Below are 18,058 nucleotides of genomic sequence, written 5' to 3'. Positions count from 1 at the left end.
TACAAAATTACGACCTACATTTTAAATGAGCAACATATTGGATAAACAAAAGGTACCTATGGTAAAGTAGATGAATCTTTCACTTTTAATAACAAAACTTCCGTGTGAGCAGACATATTAAATATATTGAAACAGGCTAATAACGTATTTTAAGTCGTGACATGTTGTTGCGACTAAAAATACGTGAGTGACCCGTTAAATTTAGTAAATTTCTTAGCTTTTTTTAGTCTACGCTTTATTTGATGTTCATAAGCTCATTGTAATATGCCTACTTGAATAATAAAATATCTTTATCTTTAAGTATGGTCATCAGGCATAATTATTTAATAAACAGGTTATGAATAACACTAGATCAGTCAGTGCCAGAAGTTACGTTTCTGGTTGAAAAATGTGTCACTTTTGACCCTTTTGCCCCTAGTGTAAATTTAGTCGATAGCGAAACGTGACGTACGCGTTTGCGTTAAGTCTCATTTTGTATGGGTTTTTGAACAGCGCGCCAAGCGGGACGTTTTGGAAAGTCAAAAATCTCATACAAAATGACACTTAACGCAAACGCGTACGTAACGTTTCGCTGTCGAAAATATTTACACTAGGGGTACTGTAAATATAAATCCAGCGGGTGTAGCACGGTGCACGGTTAAATTTTGATCGCTTGTCACCGTGCCTGTTACGTTCTAACAAGTTTGTAAGTCCGGAAGTGACAGGCATAGTGACAAATGATCAAAGTGCGACCGTCCTACCCGGCCAGTAGGGCTAAGATGGTCGGCTCTTTATCATTTGTCACCATGCCTGTCACGTTCTAACAAGTATGTAAGTGCAAAAGTGACGCACGGCATGACAAGTGATAAAAATGCGACCATTAGGGCTATGATGGTCGGCTCTTTATCATTTGTCAGCATGCCTGTCACGTTCTAACAAGTATGTAAGAGCGAAAGAGACGGGCTTAATGACAAGTGATAAAAATGGAACCATGGTGCCAGCGCATGATACCGCTGCAGATCTTATTTAAGTATATCACCTTTCATTAAAATCAGAAAACGCCTGCATGTTTTGATATCCCAAATTTTCTTGTTCTTCATTTCTTCCTCTGTAATAGACTTTTTATTGGAATTTCAATAAGTCAGATTTCTACGGCCCGATTCGAAGAATGAGATACGATAACGATAAGTTCTGGATAAGATCTCATTTAGATATCGTTTGTATGTCGTATAATTGATAGAAGCAGCTCGATTCGGGCAACCAATGTCACTTTGATATTAGAAATATCGTAGATAGATCTTATTGGGATCACAGCGGAATCGAAATAAAAATCAATATTGACATGACGTTTAGTTATCGATCTTTTAAAGATCTTAAACGTGTCTTAATCACTCTTCGAATTGGGCCGATAATATTTCATTGACCATGGCCCCTACGACACACATGTTTTACGTAACAAGTCCAAAATACCAAACCCGTTCGCGAACCGGCTAATTTAAGTCTCTAGAGACATCAGAAAAGGTCATAACTATTAACAGTGAAGTTATTACGGGAAGCATAATATTCTTGTACGCTTGACAAGTTGTTTGTTTACGAGCATGTGCACAGGACTATAACCGCGAAAATCGAAGTTCGTCAATTGCGGAAATTTTTCTCTGTCACTCTAATTACGTCTTAGTGAGGGTAATTGAGAAAGATCCTCGCAATTTGCGAATTCCGGTTTTCGCGGTAGGCCCCCAGATCCATGTGGAATGTGTGGTATGACGGAGGAAGTAAGAGTAAGATAATGGGGACAATCTCACACAGCAGCAGTGGCATGGTCGCATTTTTATCGTCTGTCACCATGTCTCACGTTCTAACAAGTATGTAAGTGCGAAAGTGACGGGCATAGTGACAGGCGACAAAAATGGAACCATGCCATTAATAGGTATTAGATATTTAGTTAAATTTAATATTGTGTGCCCTAACAAGGTGTCATGAATTGACTAAATTAATTGTAACACCTTATTATGTAACTATGTTCATGACTGCAATAAATAAATGAAATGAAATAAAATGAAATGCTGCCACCGCATATTAAAGGAGCCCCAAACTAAGCGGAGTTGTTCTTGGACTTGAACCCGAGACTTGATGCCTCCGTAGGCGGCGTCATTACCAATAAGCTAAGACGCTGATAATCAATGGGACCTTGAGACCACGATGGGATATAGGTGGTAACGTATGAGTGGCTTATACTTTTAAAATATTAAAAATATAAGCCACTCAAAGATAAAACGATTTTCCAAATACTACTTTGATAAATCAGAAAACATGCATGTAGCCGCCGTGCAGGTCAGGATCTCGACGACTTAAATAAAACTTCGATTTATAATGAAGTATAATCTTCCAAAGGGTACTGGTTTACAAGGGTTCTTGTCAAAACGGTTCAATGTAGAAAAGTGGGTGTTGATAGTATGGAGGATGATGAAAGAGTGATTTGCAATATATGATCAGTACAAAAAGGTAGTTTAAATTTAGATGCTTCTAATTGGCCGCGATACAGAATATGTGGAGCGCTCCTATTGGTGCTTTTAAAAAGCCTCCGAATACTAGCCGAGCCCGACGGCTGCGGTTAGATCAGCATCGGCCCGACGGCTACTGCATTGATTTTTATATAATAATAAGTTGCTTTCGCAACAATGCATGAATAAGTATTTCATTTTTGGTACAAGTTTTAATCCCTGACTGTACTTTTTTTACCACAGTCAACTAATACTCATCGAGACAATTCTAAAAACCCCAAACACAATTTAGATTGCGTTGTTTCATCACAGAGTACCTATGGCCACCTCCTGTCTTCATCATCAGATCAGCTCGATGGTACCATAATATTGCATTGTCACTCGAATTACATACGACTATGGATGCAAATTTAAATCCCAATCGGAAAATGGGGACATACGGTCACATCTGAAAAAAATCGATACGAGAATAGTGCCAAAAATATGTATACACGACTTTATTGCCCAGGTAGTGTATACATATTTTTGGCACATTTTTCGTACCGATATTTTCAGAAGTGACTGTACCACACCCACCCATACTACATGCACACCTACTAACTGGTCAAGTTAAATAAAAGCTTCTAAAAAATAACAATGACCCCAAATTGAGAACGTAGTTCAAAATCATCGATTAAAAAATGGCTGGTTGTCAGTTGTGATAGTTTGTCACTGCCGCGAGTATTCTATACAACTTTGCGACTAACGAGCAAACAAAACAGTCAAGGTAACTAGCTTGTCTTGATATGTGCCCTTCCTTTAAGCTGTGTACATATTGTCGTATATTGTACATGATTGTCGAGGCTCTGAAGTAGCTACATGCTGGCTGAGGATTCGTTTTAAACGGACGACCTTGGGAGTTCTATTTTGATCAAATATCAAATATCAAACATTTATTCAGCAAATAGGCCACAGGGGCACTTTTACATGTCCATTTTTACAAACAATAAATTAAAAAAAAAACAATTACAAATATCGAATCTATGAAATAATAAATACTTTATTAGAGATGTAAACTGTCTCTAAATGTCAAATTACACAAAAAAAAACTATGATAAAAAAATAAAACCATAAAATACTAAAATTCTTTAGAGATGTATAAGTCTCTACGTGTCAGAGATAAAATATAAAAATATATATTAAATTATCCTTAGAGATGTAGAGGGTCGCCAAGGCTTGAATTCTTATATAAATAATTAAAAGACAAAAAAATTAAAACAGACAAGAACCGAATGAAGTGTCTCACGTTAATGTCACTCAAAAGTAAAGTTACATACTTTAACATAACCTGTACCCCGTGTAAGCTTAAACAGACCGGTCTCCACAAACAGCACCCGTTCACGAGTATGACGTGTATCTCAGCCATGATGTCTATTATGAAAAGATGTAGACAAATTGTTCGTCAGACACAATATGTAGCAACATTATTTTAATGAGCTAGGATTTAGGTATTGACGAAGAGAGAAGGGTGTGAGGACGACCGAAGATTCCAGATGTCGTGCTTAAATGAATTTTAAAAGTGAAATTATTTTTCTATGTTCAATTTTATTTATTAGCTAAATAACTGAGTTGCCGAGGGTTGAGTTTTGTACAATTACCTCAGTTCATTTCCATAGTCGTCCATTGTTCGGACGCATTGAATTGGATAAGTAACTTTTTTCATTTCTTTTTCCTTCAAGGTTTTTTTGGTTTGTAAATTATTATTCAATTTAATCCGCTTGAGTTTTTATGGTTTTTTAGGGTTCCGTACCCAAAGGGTCAAACGGGACTCTATTACTGAGACTTCGCTGTCCGTCCGTTCGTCTGTCACCAGGCTGTATCTCATGAACCGTGATAGCTAGATAGTTTACATTTCCACAGATGATGTATTTCTGTTGCCGCTATAACATCAAATACTAAAAACAGAATAAAATAAATATTGCAGGGGGGCTCCCATACAACAAACATATTTTTTTTGCCGTTTTTATAAATAATGCTACGGAACCCTTCGTGCGCGAGTCCGACTCGCACTTGCCCGGTTTTTTATTATTCAACATTCGAAAGCTTTAGGCCTCAAAGCGCATTTTTTATGAGAATCAACCGCCTTGCTCGCTCACGGTTCACCGCATCGCTACCGTTAGTCTGTCCACAGCTTTATCGACTCAATTTGTGAATGGATTGAATTGAACGAACGTTGAATGTTGTTTATAAGTTCATTCACTATTTACGACTCTTTAGACGTCGACCTCCAATCGGTTACTATCTAGAAACGTGATACAAAACGTGACTTGGACATGTGAACGTAATTTGCATAAATGAAGAAACAAAAAAATTACGACATTTAGTAGCCTATGTAGGCGATAAAGCCACAATTGTCATATTTAAAAAAATATCTTTAAATGTAAAATGATTGTCAGTACTTATTGAAACTAGGTTCTAGAAATCCGACACTATAAGAAGGACGATATATGCATTGGAAAATAACAATTGTAGGCTGATAATTGTTTATTGCAAATATTATATGCTGATACGAAAAAAAAACATTAATTAAATATAAGAGCTCCGTGAACTAAGTTTTGTACGGAGCACTAAAATATTTTAAACGAATAAACTTTTCTAATAATAATAATATTTTCTGTATATACGTTCGTTTCGCCACTCTAAGACGTCTCCATTTCATAGTGTGAGACGATTCGAGTTTAGGAAACCTCTAAAGAACTGTGCACACTGGATGCGTGTGCGTACACGTGCGCGTGCGCGTTGTACTCGTATTATAGAGATCCATATAAGAGACGGCACACCGCTTGCGTCACGTGTGCGTACGGCTCCAAAATTTTAGCGCACGCGCAAGTGCACGCTACGCTATGCACACGCAACTGTTGTGCTCCGGCCTTAGCTCACATTTCCGGCCTTTTAAGCAATTGGTCTCATATCCATACTATTACTATATTTGGTTGTGATAAAAAAGAGGATCAATTGAGATCAAGTGTTACTGGATCCGGTGTTTGACCCGGGTACGTCCTTAAACTATGTCCAAAAGAGAGGTATGGGCATTGTGAATGTCATCTCGCTTTGTGTGGCAGGGCACAGCCAGTGGATGTCATTCCAGATCTAGAGCAGAGCCCAACTGGGGAAGTACCTCCACCTTACAGAAAACAGCAGCCAAATAACACTAGACCCTACTCATACGTGACACGTATTACGTGTTGTGTTCCTGCCGGTGAATATAAAGACGTAGTATAACTCCAGTGATTCCTACTAATGCAAAAGTAACTCTATATGTCTGACTGTTACGCTTAAACTGCGGAACCGATTAAGATAAAATTTGGTATGGGGATAGCCTGAGGCCCGGGGAAGGACATAAGAAAGTTTTTATCAGTTATCATAATCATTCCACGTAGACAAAGTCACGGACTGAAGCTAGTAATAAATAGTTAGTTATACTTCCTTATTGGCAAAGCAGCATAGAATCCACATGGTTCAAGATTGTTTAGTGGTGTTGCATTGAGGCGTAGGAGAGAATGTTGTTTTGCAAACTATTCATGAAGTTGACCAATCATATCACCATCATTACTTTGAGCTCTCACAGCGCACAGTTGTTATAAATCTTAAGTTCAAGTTACATTTGAGACAAACGTTCAACTTTTAGGAACGTGCAGAACGTGTTTTGTAAAAAGGTGACAATCAGATAGCAACTGAAGCAGCATTAATGGGGGAGGGGTCAGATGACCGAAAAAGATGCACTTATGGAATTCAGCAGGAGTAGCAGAGAAAGCGCTATTATTGTTTGTCCTTGTCACAGTCTAATTTTTTTTCATTCCCCCCGTAAATTTTAGTATGGCTGATGGTGGGCAACAAATAACCCGACCAAATTACATAGGTTGTTTTTGGTGTGTTCTCAGGAACGTTACAACGTGTTTTTAATTTTGTCGCATTTCGTATATTCTGTCCCTTACGAGCGCACGCGTTTAGTACAATGAGTGACTTCTTGACACAATGAGTGACTTTTGTTACAGCATAAAGATGTCATTGGTGTCACCCCCGTATGTGTCAAATTCTTTGATAAAAGGAGTGACGTTCGCTGCCGCATTCCTGCTATCGAGTGTGGAATAAAAGGAGAAAAATCTATATGTATGTAAAGTGTCCATCAAAAAATATTAAATAGGCGGCGCCACAACACACCGAAATAAAATGTCATAGACCTAGTGTTTATATAGATGTGCTAATGCGTGCGCCCGTGAGAACAGAACTTACGCAATGCGACAAAATTTAAAACACGTTTTAACACTTCTGACAACATACCATAAACAACCTACGTAATTTGGTCGGGTTATTTGTGGCCCCTCCCCCACCTTATCTCTATATTATTATACCTCTATGTTTCATGTAATCCATGAACCTACCTAGCGCCACCGGAGAGATAAGGAACTATTATTTAAAGCTGAAAGCTGGTCACTTTTGCAATAGTTCTGCCATAAGAGATTTTATTCCTTTTAATTCCACACTCCACAATTACTGCCGCGAATATGACATTCCGTCACTTATTTTATCAAGGATATGGTCAGATACCGCGGCGACATCAACGCCGCCCCAGTAATGTCGCAACGGTAATGCAGCTGCAGTTGACATCCGAATGTCACCTTAAGTTACTGGCGTGAGAGCCTTGGCCTTGCCATTACTTACTTTGTTTATGCATTTTAATGTATTTCGGTAATTTTCCTGTTGATACGATTCGATTAGATGGCATAATTAATTTTATTATAGTAAACAGTTCCACAATTATTTTGCGATTTCGTTGGTGATGACTTATGAAAACTGTCTTTTGTCTGTTCGTTGATAATAGATTATGTTTGCGATTTCGTTGGTGATGACTTATGAAAACTGTCTTTTCTCGAGCCTCAAACATTCTCGTTACTATTTTTAGGGTTCTGTACCAAAATGGTACAAAAGAAACCATTCTGGTGCGACTCTGTCAATCCATCCATCTGTCTGTCTGTCTGTCCACTGAGCTAACCCAAACACATATTTTTTTATTTATCATTTCTTTTTTATTAACTATAATATAAAAGATAATGCCTAAATATAGATAATGCCCAATATAAAGAGGGGGCAAGATTTCAAAGTCACTAGCTCAAGTTGGGTATCGTTTGTAAGAGCTCAAGTTCTATATTCCAAAACATTTCATTCTGTTTTTTTTAACATTAAAAAAAAATTATGAAGGAAAATGCGAAAAAAAAACCATCCCTCTCCCCGTATCTCAGAAGTTTACCAATGAAAAATTATGAAATTACATAATATTAATATTCTGATGTGGCGGCATGTGGCGGCACGGACCCCGATCCTATAAAGGTAGGAGACGGATTTGTCGTGAAAACGAATAAATACCTTGGTTCCGTGCTGCACGAATCTGGTGAAATCGATCACGACGTCCAAGCCCGAATAAGTGCTGCTTGGGCAAAATGGCGACAAGTAACCGGTGTCATCTGCGACCCTAGGATACCGGTGAAGCTAAAGGGCCTTGTGTACAAGAGCATCATCTGCCCAGTCCTACTATATGGTAGCGAGACCTGGCCTGCCCTCGGAAGACATGTCCAGCAGCTTCACGTCACCGAAATGAAGATGTTCCGATGGATGTGTGGCGTCACGCGATTTGATCGCATACGTAACGAACACATCCGTGGCAGCCTCGGAATTGGTGACGTAGTGGATAAGCTGCAGGAAAGTTGTCTCCGATGGTATGGCCATATAAGCCGCAGACCAGTAGACTACGTTGGAAATAGATGCCTCAACCTCATTGTCCAAGGCTCTAGATCACGCGGCCGTGGTAGGCCTAAGAAGCGCTGGCTGGACGTCGTAAGAGCGGACATGGAAGAGAGCAATCTCACATCTGAGGATGCCGAAGACCGGGCATAGTGGAGAAGATTAAGTAGGAAAACGGACCCTGGCGCTAGGCCGGGAAAACGCTAGGTTAAAGAAGAAGACATAATATTATATTAATTTTACAGAAAAAATATAATCAGACCTCTATCTTGGTAACTTTTTTTTAATTAACAAAATTTTTCCGAATTCAGTTTACAATTTAACCAACTTTACGTGTTTACACTTGAAATTTCTATGAAATTAGGGCCGCTGCACTAGAGGAGTAAACGATAAGTTAAAAGTTATTTAACAATATATATAAATGTCTTTCCACCCATGAGGAAATTCCAGCTATTCAAGAAATAAACGCCCGGATACGAGTAAATTGAGGCCACATTCATGAAGTAAGGTTTATAGGTCGACTTTCCGAGATAAAGATATTCAGACCATTTCCTACATTGTTTTACGACCTAACTTGGGTTGTCAGAACCATTTTCCGAGTGTTCGTGTCATATTATAATATCTTACACCAAAATTATTACGCTTCATAAATTCCCGAGTGCCAAGTTGCCAACCGACTCGATTTTATATTTGTGAATGTAATAAGGGCAGCTTGTGGCGAGCTGTTGGGGAGTAACGACCCCACGGACCCGAGTACTCCCGAGAGTCTGTTAGGGTCTCCGTTGTGGCGTCCGGCGTGGTGTCTTCGTCGGTCGGAGTGGACCGCAGGACTCTCAGCTCTGGCTTGCCTTCATTGGCCATCCAGGGAGGCGTCGTTATAGCCAAATGCTCCAGGGGTGGAAGTGAAAACTTGCATAAGACGCGAGTTGGCATAGTGGCTGTTATCAGCCACTACCTATCAAATATAGACAGCGCACTTCACTCCGTTAATAACGCCTAGGTTCTTAGCTACTCTAGCGCTACTCTGGAGAGATTTGGAACTATTATTTATAGCCGACAGCTGGACCCTTTGTTCATCAGTTCTGCCTATGGAGATTGCATTCCTTGCCTCTACCTTTCATAAACTGTATGTTTGGACAATAACTTAAAAATACATATTTTCTATAAAATAGTATAATAAAAAACGCTTAGCATGAGAAATTTAATGCACTGACCCGCTTCACCCTATCTCTATCCCACGCGCGTAATTATTATTATTATTGCTGTCCTACCCATGATACCAGCGGCCAATGAAACTCTGTGCGAGCGGGACCGCAATATACGCATGTGGGATAGAGATAGGGTCAAGCGAGTCAATGTACGAAATTCCTTGTACTAAGCGTCTTTTCTTTACAGTGCCTAAGTAATGATTAGAGTTGCCAAATACTTTCTGTGCTCTAACGCACTGTACAATTTGATACTATTCCAGGGTGATTATCCAACGTGCCAATCGTTAACACTCCATAGCGTAACGTAGTCATCTGTCTCTATCACTCTTCCACATTAGTGGCACACGACAGTGACAGTTGCTTTCGCTACGAAGCGTTAACGATTGGCGCGTTGGCTAAGCACCCTGCTGTCTTTAATCTTACAAGTGTCTTCATTTAATTACTGTTTACTTTGTGATAGTTTCCACAATAATTATTCAACGGAAATAATATCTCTTTGATATCTCATGATAACAAAACCTTGACCCGTGTTCTAGATAGCCGTGCCAAATTCAAAATGCCGCTTGCAAAATTGAGAAAGACAAATTTTCATTCTATTGCTATATTAATAAAGATATATATGAAATATAATTATCATAAAATAACATTTAGCAGATAATTTAACGATGCCATACGGTTTGGTGCAAACCAGCCCTAAATATGGTAAAATAAGTTAACCAGTTGTCTATAATAATAATATTTTATACAATCGTGATATAATAGAGAGAGCTTTTCAGTCGAGTAACGAAGCTTGCTGAGTTGCCTAAGAAAGGTACTAGATTGAAAAACTTGATTATATCACTATTGTATACATTTTTTTTACGAGTCATCTAAAATACTGAATACTTTTATTTCTATAAATTAATTTATAAAAATTAGTACAAAATACATAAACGCGCGACTCCCTCTCCTCGTTTTTTAATAGTTGCATACAGTTTAATAACAGTAATCTATCAAAACAAAGCAGTCTTGTAATAAAAACAAAAAATAAACGTAAACAGAATTTTCATCGTCATTTTACTAACAAAGACTTGATTGATGATTAGATTAAGATTTAAAAAGAAAACAGAGATAACAATGTCAAAGAAGGTGAAAGTGCCTCGTGTACTATGAATAAGTAAGTAAGTAAGTAAATATTCTTTTCTCAAACTTGCTATGAAATGATGACATGACTTACGTCAAATTAGGTCCGGAAATACTACATATCAGGTGCGATGAGTGAAGATGATATGTAAAGGAATTTCATACTGCCTTACACACCTAGGACTGTAAAGCAACCTTCTTTTGTTTTTTTTTTTAACGTCAAATTGTGACACAACGTCTTGGCATCCAACCATCAACTAGCTTCAGTTAGCTTGGTACGGTGATTTGTTGTGTATATTCGTTGCTAAGCAACCGCGGTGGCGCATCGCGCAGGCGCGCGGACTTACGCGCGTAAGGTTGTACACCGCTGGTAGAGTGGCGAGCCGAGTAGGTCGCCACAAAGCAAATTGACTACAATTTTTTGTTTGAATTGCAAGTTTGAGAAAAGCACTATACATATCTCGGCGAGAAACGGGGTTACCGGCCGCGTATCTCTATCCGTATCCGTATATATCTACTTGGACTGCAACCCTACGTTTCCCGGTTACGTTTCTATAGTAATGTACTATTATTGCACCACAAAGAAAACAAATTCAAAAACAGATTTACAATGTAAAGAAGGGTAGCAACAGGCAGTCTTATCGCTGTAAGCGATCTCTTCCAGACAACCTTAGGGTAGCAGGATAAGGTATTCTTATTATGAGAAAACAAATAATGAAGCTTGAGAAAAAAAAAATGTGTAACTTTTTTAAGTATACAATATTTAGGAAGGTAATATGGCGATACTATAAATATGTAATTTTACTTTTTAACAGATTTCAAGATTTCAAAAGAGGAGGTTATCAATACGGCTGTATGTTTTTTTTATGTTTTATTATTTGGGTTTACGGTTAATGCGTAGTGTTAAAAATAAAATTATCTTCTTTGAAGATGGGAGTATACATCGTGATTATCCATACAAAAGGAGAAAACGTTTTTCCATTTCTAAATATTTTCCATTCTCCATGATTTTTTAGTATTGACACAATGAAAAACTAGGTTCATAGGTTTTCTTCTCAAAATTAGCAAAACAATTTTTTTTTAAAGCGAAATCTATAAACCTAGAATACATTATGCTGAAGCGATCAACATCAAAATCAAAGTGATTTGTTAAGATTTAGTTAGTGGAAAACGTTTTCTCCCGAAATGGAATTTCATAGAAAAAATACCGTTATTTGGCTAGAATCTTAAGCGTGAAATATTTTGTATTGAACATAATTTGTTGTAAAGTTGAACTACAATTGAAATTTAAAAAAAAAACTGTAAACAAATGTGACAGATTTTGTTAGCGTTTGACACCTAACCTAAAAGTTTTACGATGGTTGTTTTCATTTACATATTAATATTTAACATATGCATTAACTAGTAACTGTTATACATAAAAGATTTAAGTACATACCCTATCGAAAAAAAAAACATGGTTGTCTTCAAAAAATGCGAGATCACAAAGAAATGAAGGTTAATTACAGTGCGATATAAAAAAAAATAGAAATTAAATGAAGACACCACTTTCTTGGTAACTGTCACATTTTTGACGTTAAATGCTTAAACCTGGCAACAATTTAGTATGGATTTTTTAGTTCAATTTTATTTCATTTCTATTCTTTCATACATGTGTCAATTATATTATTTGCAATTTCAATCGAACTCCACTTTAGGTAACTCCTGATCGAAAACGAAAACAATTAAAATTGAATTAGAGAATAAATTACTTACCAAGAACAATCACAAACTTGTAGCACAAACTGTCAATACACAACACTCACACCTAACATTATAACTAATCTCAAGATAACCTATCTTCAAACTTAACCCTTCACCGCGCTAATTAAATTCAATTGGTAATTCAATTTGAAACTAGTGGAATGAATGAACGTACGATTGATCGACCGCCGCGCCGGCAAACAAATGAATGCATACGACGCTGTGAGTGGGTCGTATTTGTATAAATAGACGGACGTGTGTTAACACTTTGTTTGCCTTTGCGTTGACACTACGAATATTTCGCTGATGATTACAATTGCGATTGAGTACGAAAACTTTTGTGTAAAATATTTTTTTTCATTTTTCTTTTTTAGGGTTCTGTACCCAAAGGGTAAAAACGGGACCCTATTACTAAGACTCCACTGTCCGTCTGTCTGTCAGTTACTAGGCTTTATCTCATGAACCGTGATAGCGAGACTGTTAAAATGTTCACCGATGATGTATGTCTGTTGCCGCTATAACAACAAATACTAAAAACAGAATAAAATGATTATTTAAGTGGAGCTCCCATACAATCATCCCGTTTTCTGCGTACTGGTACGTAACCTTTCGTGCACGAGTCCGACTTACATTTGGCCGGTTTTTTAATACCACGTAGGTGGCAAAGAAGCACCCGGCCCGCCTAATGGTAGGCAGTCACCGTATCTGATGGACGCCTGCAACTCCAGGTTGGCGACCCTTTAGAAATCTGTACAGTCCATTTAGTGTTTTCTTTAACTTGAAACAAAACATTGATTTTGTTTTCGACATTTTCATTGTACTTATCTTTTATTATGCCATTTTTTGTGTCTATTTTCAAACGTTTTTAATTAACTGGCACATCTTTAGCTGATAAAACTTTGCAAATGGACACATTGAGCCATAAAAGATTTTATGTTTACTTGTTTAGCAACATTGTTGTTATTATGTATTATGTGCAAACAACAGAACAAGTCTAATAAAATATGTAGGTAAGTTTTATTTGCACAGTACTGTATTAGTTATATTTAATATAATTGCTTGAGAAAGAAATCCGTTTTATATTAATAACGTGTTTTCCCTGTGTGAATCGTCTTTCCGAGTCTGTGTATTTTTTTAAGTGTTCAAGTAAGCTTTCTTGTAATAATTCGTTAAACTTAAGCGTATATTGTTTTCAATATTACTTTCTGTACGAGGATCACCTTACCACTTGAAATATGAAATTGATAAAGTTGAATCGAATCGATAGCCAATTTAGGAACTTAAATTGAATGTTACGAAGATCTACGAGACGATTACCAATTTTTTGTTTAGGAAAATTGAAACCTAGCAGCGTGTTTTATTACATTACAAGTTTACCATGCAGCTGTAGGTACTAAAAAAAGACATGTTTTTTATTTTATTTATATTCTTGGTATTCAGGATAACAGCAGCCGTAAATATAACTAAAAAATATTAATGCTTACATAAAAGAAGGCCAATGACAGTCATCATTAAATTGCAATATGTAACGATTAATAATATCAAAAAATTTAACAACAACGAGAACGTGCTTCACACAAATGCTCGAAACCTTAAAAAGTACTAACCGGTCCTAAAATATGTACTTATTATAACTATACGTAATAAATAGAATTAATTTTAAAAATAGATAATATAATATAAATATAAGAATACACAATTCATACTTTTTTAATTATAATACATATACCAATCAAAATATTTTTTCTCATAATTATATTATAGAATAGGTACTCGTTATCCATTAGCATATACATACATATAAGATATAGAAATTATTTGCTATTTTTACTTTTTAAATGTATAATTATGGATAACATAAACAGAGTTAATTAACACCAATCGACAATCAGTCGATTCGACCCCGCAGCGGCAGGGTTAATGCTATTATTACCAGAAGCGGCGCCGGTGTTTGCTTTCTGATAGTACCTACCGATAAACGTATGTTTCTTATTTTTTAATAAAAAGTTTTAAGGAATTATCTCTAATTCAAATGTTTTTGAGAGCCTGTGATATACCTAAGTAGGCTTAAAATAATAATATCTAGAAGGTTACCTGTACATATACTTTACTTGTTGGATACATACTAGTTATGTATTCTGTAGCATTGGTCAATAAGACTGCTAGATTAACAGTCTAGACGCGATTTATTTAGCATAAATTTTATTCTGACACTTAGAGACTTTACACCTCCAAATCTTATTAGTATTAGTACTATATTAATTTATTAACAATAAATACTATATACATCTCTGTTGTATTGTAGTAATTATTTATTTTAAGATTATTATAATGTAATGTTAACTCGGGTATTGGCTATTGTATTTATAAATGTTGCTATGTCTTTTTTATGACACAGTAATGTAACATCATATTATGATGTAACTATAAATGTTGTATCAATTTATAAAAGAGCCCTTGAGGCCTACTTGCAGAATAAATTTTAAATTTTGAATATGTGACAATGCATCAAACTAAGTTTGGCAGATCGCTACACATTCTGTTACCCATATCTTGAAAACGGCTGATCGCATGAAACATAACTTACTTACTGCTGTGGCGCAGCGACCCAAAGTGGATCTTGGCCTCCGACACCAAAGACCACCTTCTCTGTCTGTTTCTATCCAGTCGACCGCGCCGAGTTCGCTAAGGTCTTTTTTGCACTTCGTCTCTCCAGCCGGCATATAGGGCGGCCGTTTGGTACTCCAGAATACGCCTTCCATACTGCACGATCTTCATCTATCCAGACTTAAATTGACTTTACCCGGATGGATAAACTTGTGGGTACTGGTTTAGCGTCTCAAGCAAGGATTTGCTTGAGACATACCTTGTCGCAAATTGTATACTTTACTACGAGTATTTGTGCCTAGACTTATTGGAGCTATAGAAACCTTGATATTCGCGAAAAAAGCTTGTTATCTCTCATTTTTAGGGTTCCGTAGTCAACTAGGAACCCTTATAGTTTCGCCATGTCCGTCTGTCTGTCTGTCTGTCTGTCCGAGGCTTTGCTCCGTGGTCGTTAGTGCTAGAAAGCTGAAATTTGGCATGGTAAATAAATAAAGCTGACAATGTCGTACAATAAAATCTAATTTTTTTTTTAGGGTACCTCCCCTACACGTAAAGTGGGGCTGAACATTTTTTTTTTTTGCTTTAACCCTACAGTGTGGGATATCGTTGGAAAGGTCTTTCAAAACTAATAGGGGTTTTCGACAAACATTTCTTGATAAAGTGAATATATTCGGAGATAATTGCTTCGAAAGAAAAAAAAATGTGTCCCCCCCCTCTAACTTCTGAACCATAGGTCAAAAAATATGAAAAAAATCGTAGAAGTATAGAGCTTAAGAAAGACTTTAAATGAAAATTATAGCGGATATGATTAGTTAGCTGTTTTAGAGTTATCGCAAAAAGTTTCCCCTTCATAGTAAAAAGACGTACACACACAGTTCATCCCTTGGTTAACAATCTACCATACTTTAAGCTTAGCTTATTGTGACGGAAGAGTAACTACGGAACCCTACTCTGAGCATGGCTCAATATGCTCTGGGCCGATTTTTTAAATATTTATTTGCAAAACTTCAACAAACTCCGGCGTTACTGGCCTGAATTAGCTATGAATCGTTTGTCTTTCCCTGTTATTTTGACTTATGTATTTTTAGGGATAAAACATAATATGTATAACTAAATCAGGCCCGTAAAGTTTTATGAAAAGGGGGAAAGTTACCAAAGTTTTCTTGCGATCTAGACCTTTTTGGGTCTTCCGACGCTGTGTTTTCCGGTAAAATAAATAAATAAATATTATAGAACATTACACAAATTGACTAAGTCCCACAGTAAGCACCCCTCCTCCCCCTACTCCCCTCTTAAGTGAACTGGAAACCAGGCATCTTTACCCTGTAAGTTTATTAATTTTCTTTTCTATTTTCTACTCAACTCATCATGTAGTAATATAGCATTTTCTGTATTTTAAGTTAATCTGTATCGCCTTTGTTAATTAAGATACTTTACTGCGGAAGAGCGGTGTCTCTTATCACAAGTATCTCTGAATACTTAAATGTCTCATCTACCCTGTTATTGTCAAAAGAATGTAGGTTAACGAATAAATAAAATTGTATATATTGTATATAAGCACAATAAGGCTTAAGGCTTTAAGGTAAGTGGTATGGCTTCTTAATTCCAATCAATATTGGTTCTGTAAGGTTAAGATGGTCGGCTCTTTATCATTTGTCACCATGCCTGTCACATTTTAACAAGTATGTAAGCGCGGAAGTGACGGACATAGTGACAAGTGATAAAAATGGAACCATGCTGCCACCGCTGGTCCAGTGCAGTGTCGAGTCCTGGGAGTCTAGTCAATTGTTGATGGAAAACGCGAAACGAAACTTAAATAATGGAATTAAATATTTTAGTATCGTGATTTATCGTATGAAGCGCTGGTGGCCTAGCGATAAGAGCGTGCGACTTTCAATCCGGAAGACTCGGCTTCCAACCAAAGAGTTTTTCGGAACTTATGTACGAAATATCATTTGAAATTTACTAGTGAAGGAAAACATTTTGAGGAAACCGAACTAATCCAAAGTCTAGAATAGTTTATCCTCTTGGTTGGAAGGTGATATGGCAGTCGGTTTCGTAAAAACGAGTGTCTACGCCAATTCTTGGGATTCGTTGCTAAGCGGACCTCAGGCTCCTGAGCCGAGGCAAAAAGCCGGGTTCGTACTATTTGACCCGGTACATTTTCTCTTTCCGTTTGGCATTTGTTCGAGTGTCAACTTGGCTAGGCCCCCTGAGCGGATAAAGTCGCAGGCAAAGGCCAGTAATAAATATACGAATCCGTATCCGGTTGAACTATAGTTTGAATCTGTAAATAAAAACGTCAATAATACGTCAATACCTATCTAATAGTCAAATTCGTCGCGAAACTGGTTTAGCATCACGTCAACTACGATTTTAGATACTTGGCAATAATACAAATAAATAACATGGAGAGATACTCTGATTTAATAATTAGATCGCTGATTTGTGTAGGGGAATACAATGAAAGTCGTGTTATTAGGCATCTCACTCGCACTTATAAGTACGCGTGGGATGTCTAGTGACGACAAGGCTCGAAACTCGGACCTAGTTTAACGTCCCGTGGCCGCTGCTGGGGACCTACCGCGAAAATTTAAGTTCGTCAATGGCGGGCATTTTTCTCTTTCACTCTAATTACGTCTTAGTGAGAGTAACAGAGAAAGATCCCCGCAATTTACGAATTTCGGTTTTCGCGGTAGGCCCCCTCGAAACCATCGCGAGCGCGGACTTCTGGCCGAAGAGTGTGATATTTCGGCGGTTTCGTGGGAATCTGCCGAATCCCGCACCGGGACAGGTGGCACAACCGAAAACTGCGTCGTCAGAATGATTTTTAGATTTTAAGATTTTTTATTGCATGTATGTTCGTTTGTAAGGTATGTATATATGGGCTTTAGTTGCCTGAAAATAAATTGTATTTAATTTTAATTTATTTTAAAAATAGCGGTTTTACTCGGAACTTTCATAAGATCTCGAACGTTTTAATAACTTTATTGTAACATAATCGACGAGCGACGAGATGGTCCGTATACCCGGTGGTGTCTCGCGTAAACAAAGACACTGATATAGGAATAAACCGGTTTTTATTGTTCTTAACCGGTTAAGCTGACAATAACTTTCTAG

The 18,058-nt window shown here is 37.2% G+C and overlaps 1 protein-coding gene across 1 annotated transcript in view; it reads right to left on the bottom strand.

The window, feature by feature from the left end:
- Positions 1–12,549, bottom strand: part of LOC133520821 (alkylglycerol monooxygenase-like) — a 50,835-nt gene extending 38,286 nt beyond the window's left edge. The window contains exon 1 of the mRNA XM_061855499.1: positions 12,344–12,549. The gene's annotated coding sequence lies outside the window, so the exon portion shown is untranslated. The remainder of the gene's footprint in view (positions 1–12,343) is intronic.
- Between the last annotated feature and the right edge of the window lie 5,509 nt (positions 12,550–18,058).

The sequence above is a fragment of the Cydia pomonella genome, chromosome 8 (assembly GCF_033807575.1).
Source record: "Cydia pomonella isolate Wapato2018A chromosome 8, ilCydPomo1, whole genome shotgun sequence".
Lineage (NCBI taxonomy): Eukaryota > Metazoa > Arthropoda > Insecta > Lepidoptera > Tortricidae > Cydia > Cydia pomonella.
This window is presented reverse-complemented; position numbering and strand designations above follow the sequence as displayed.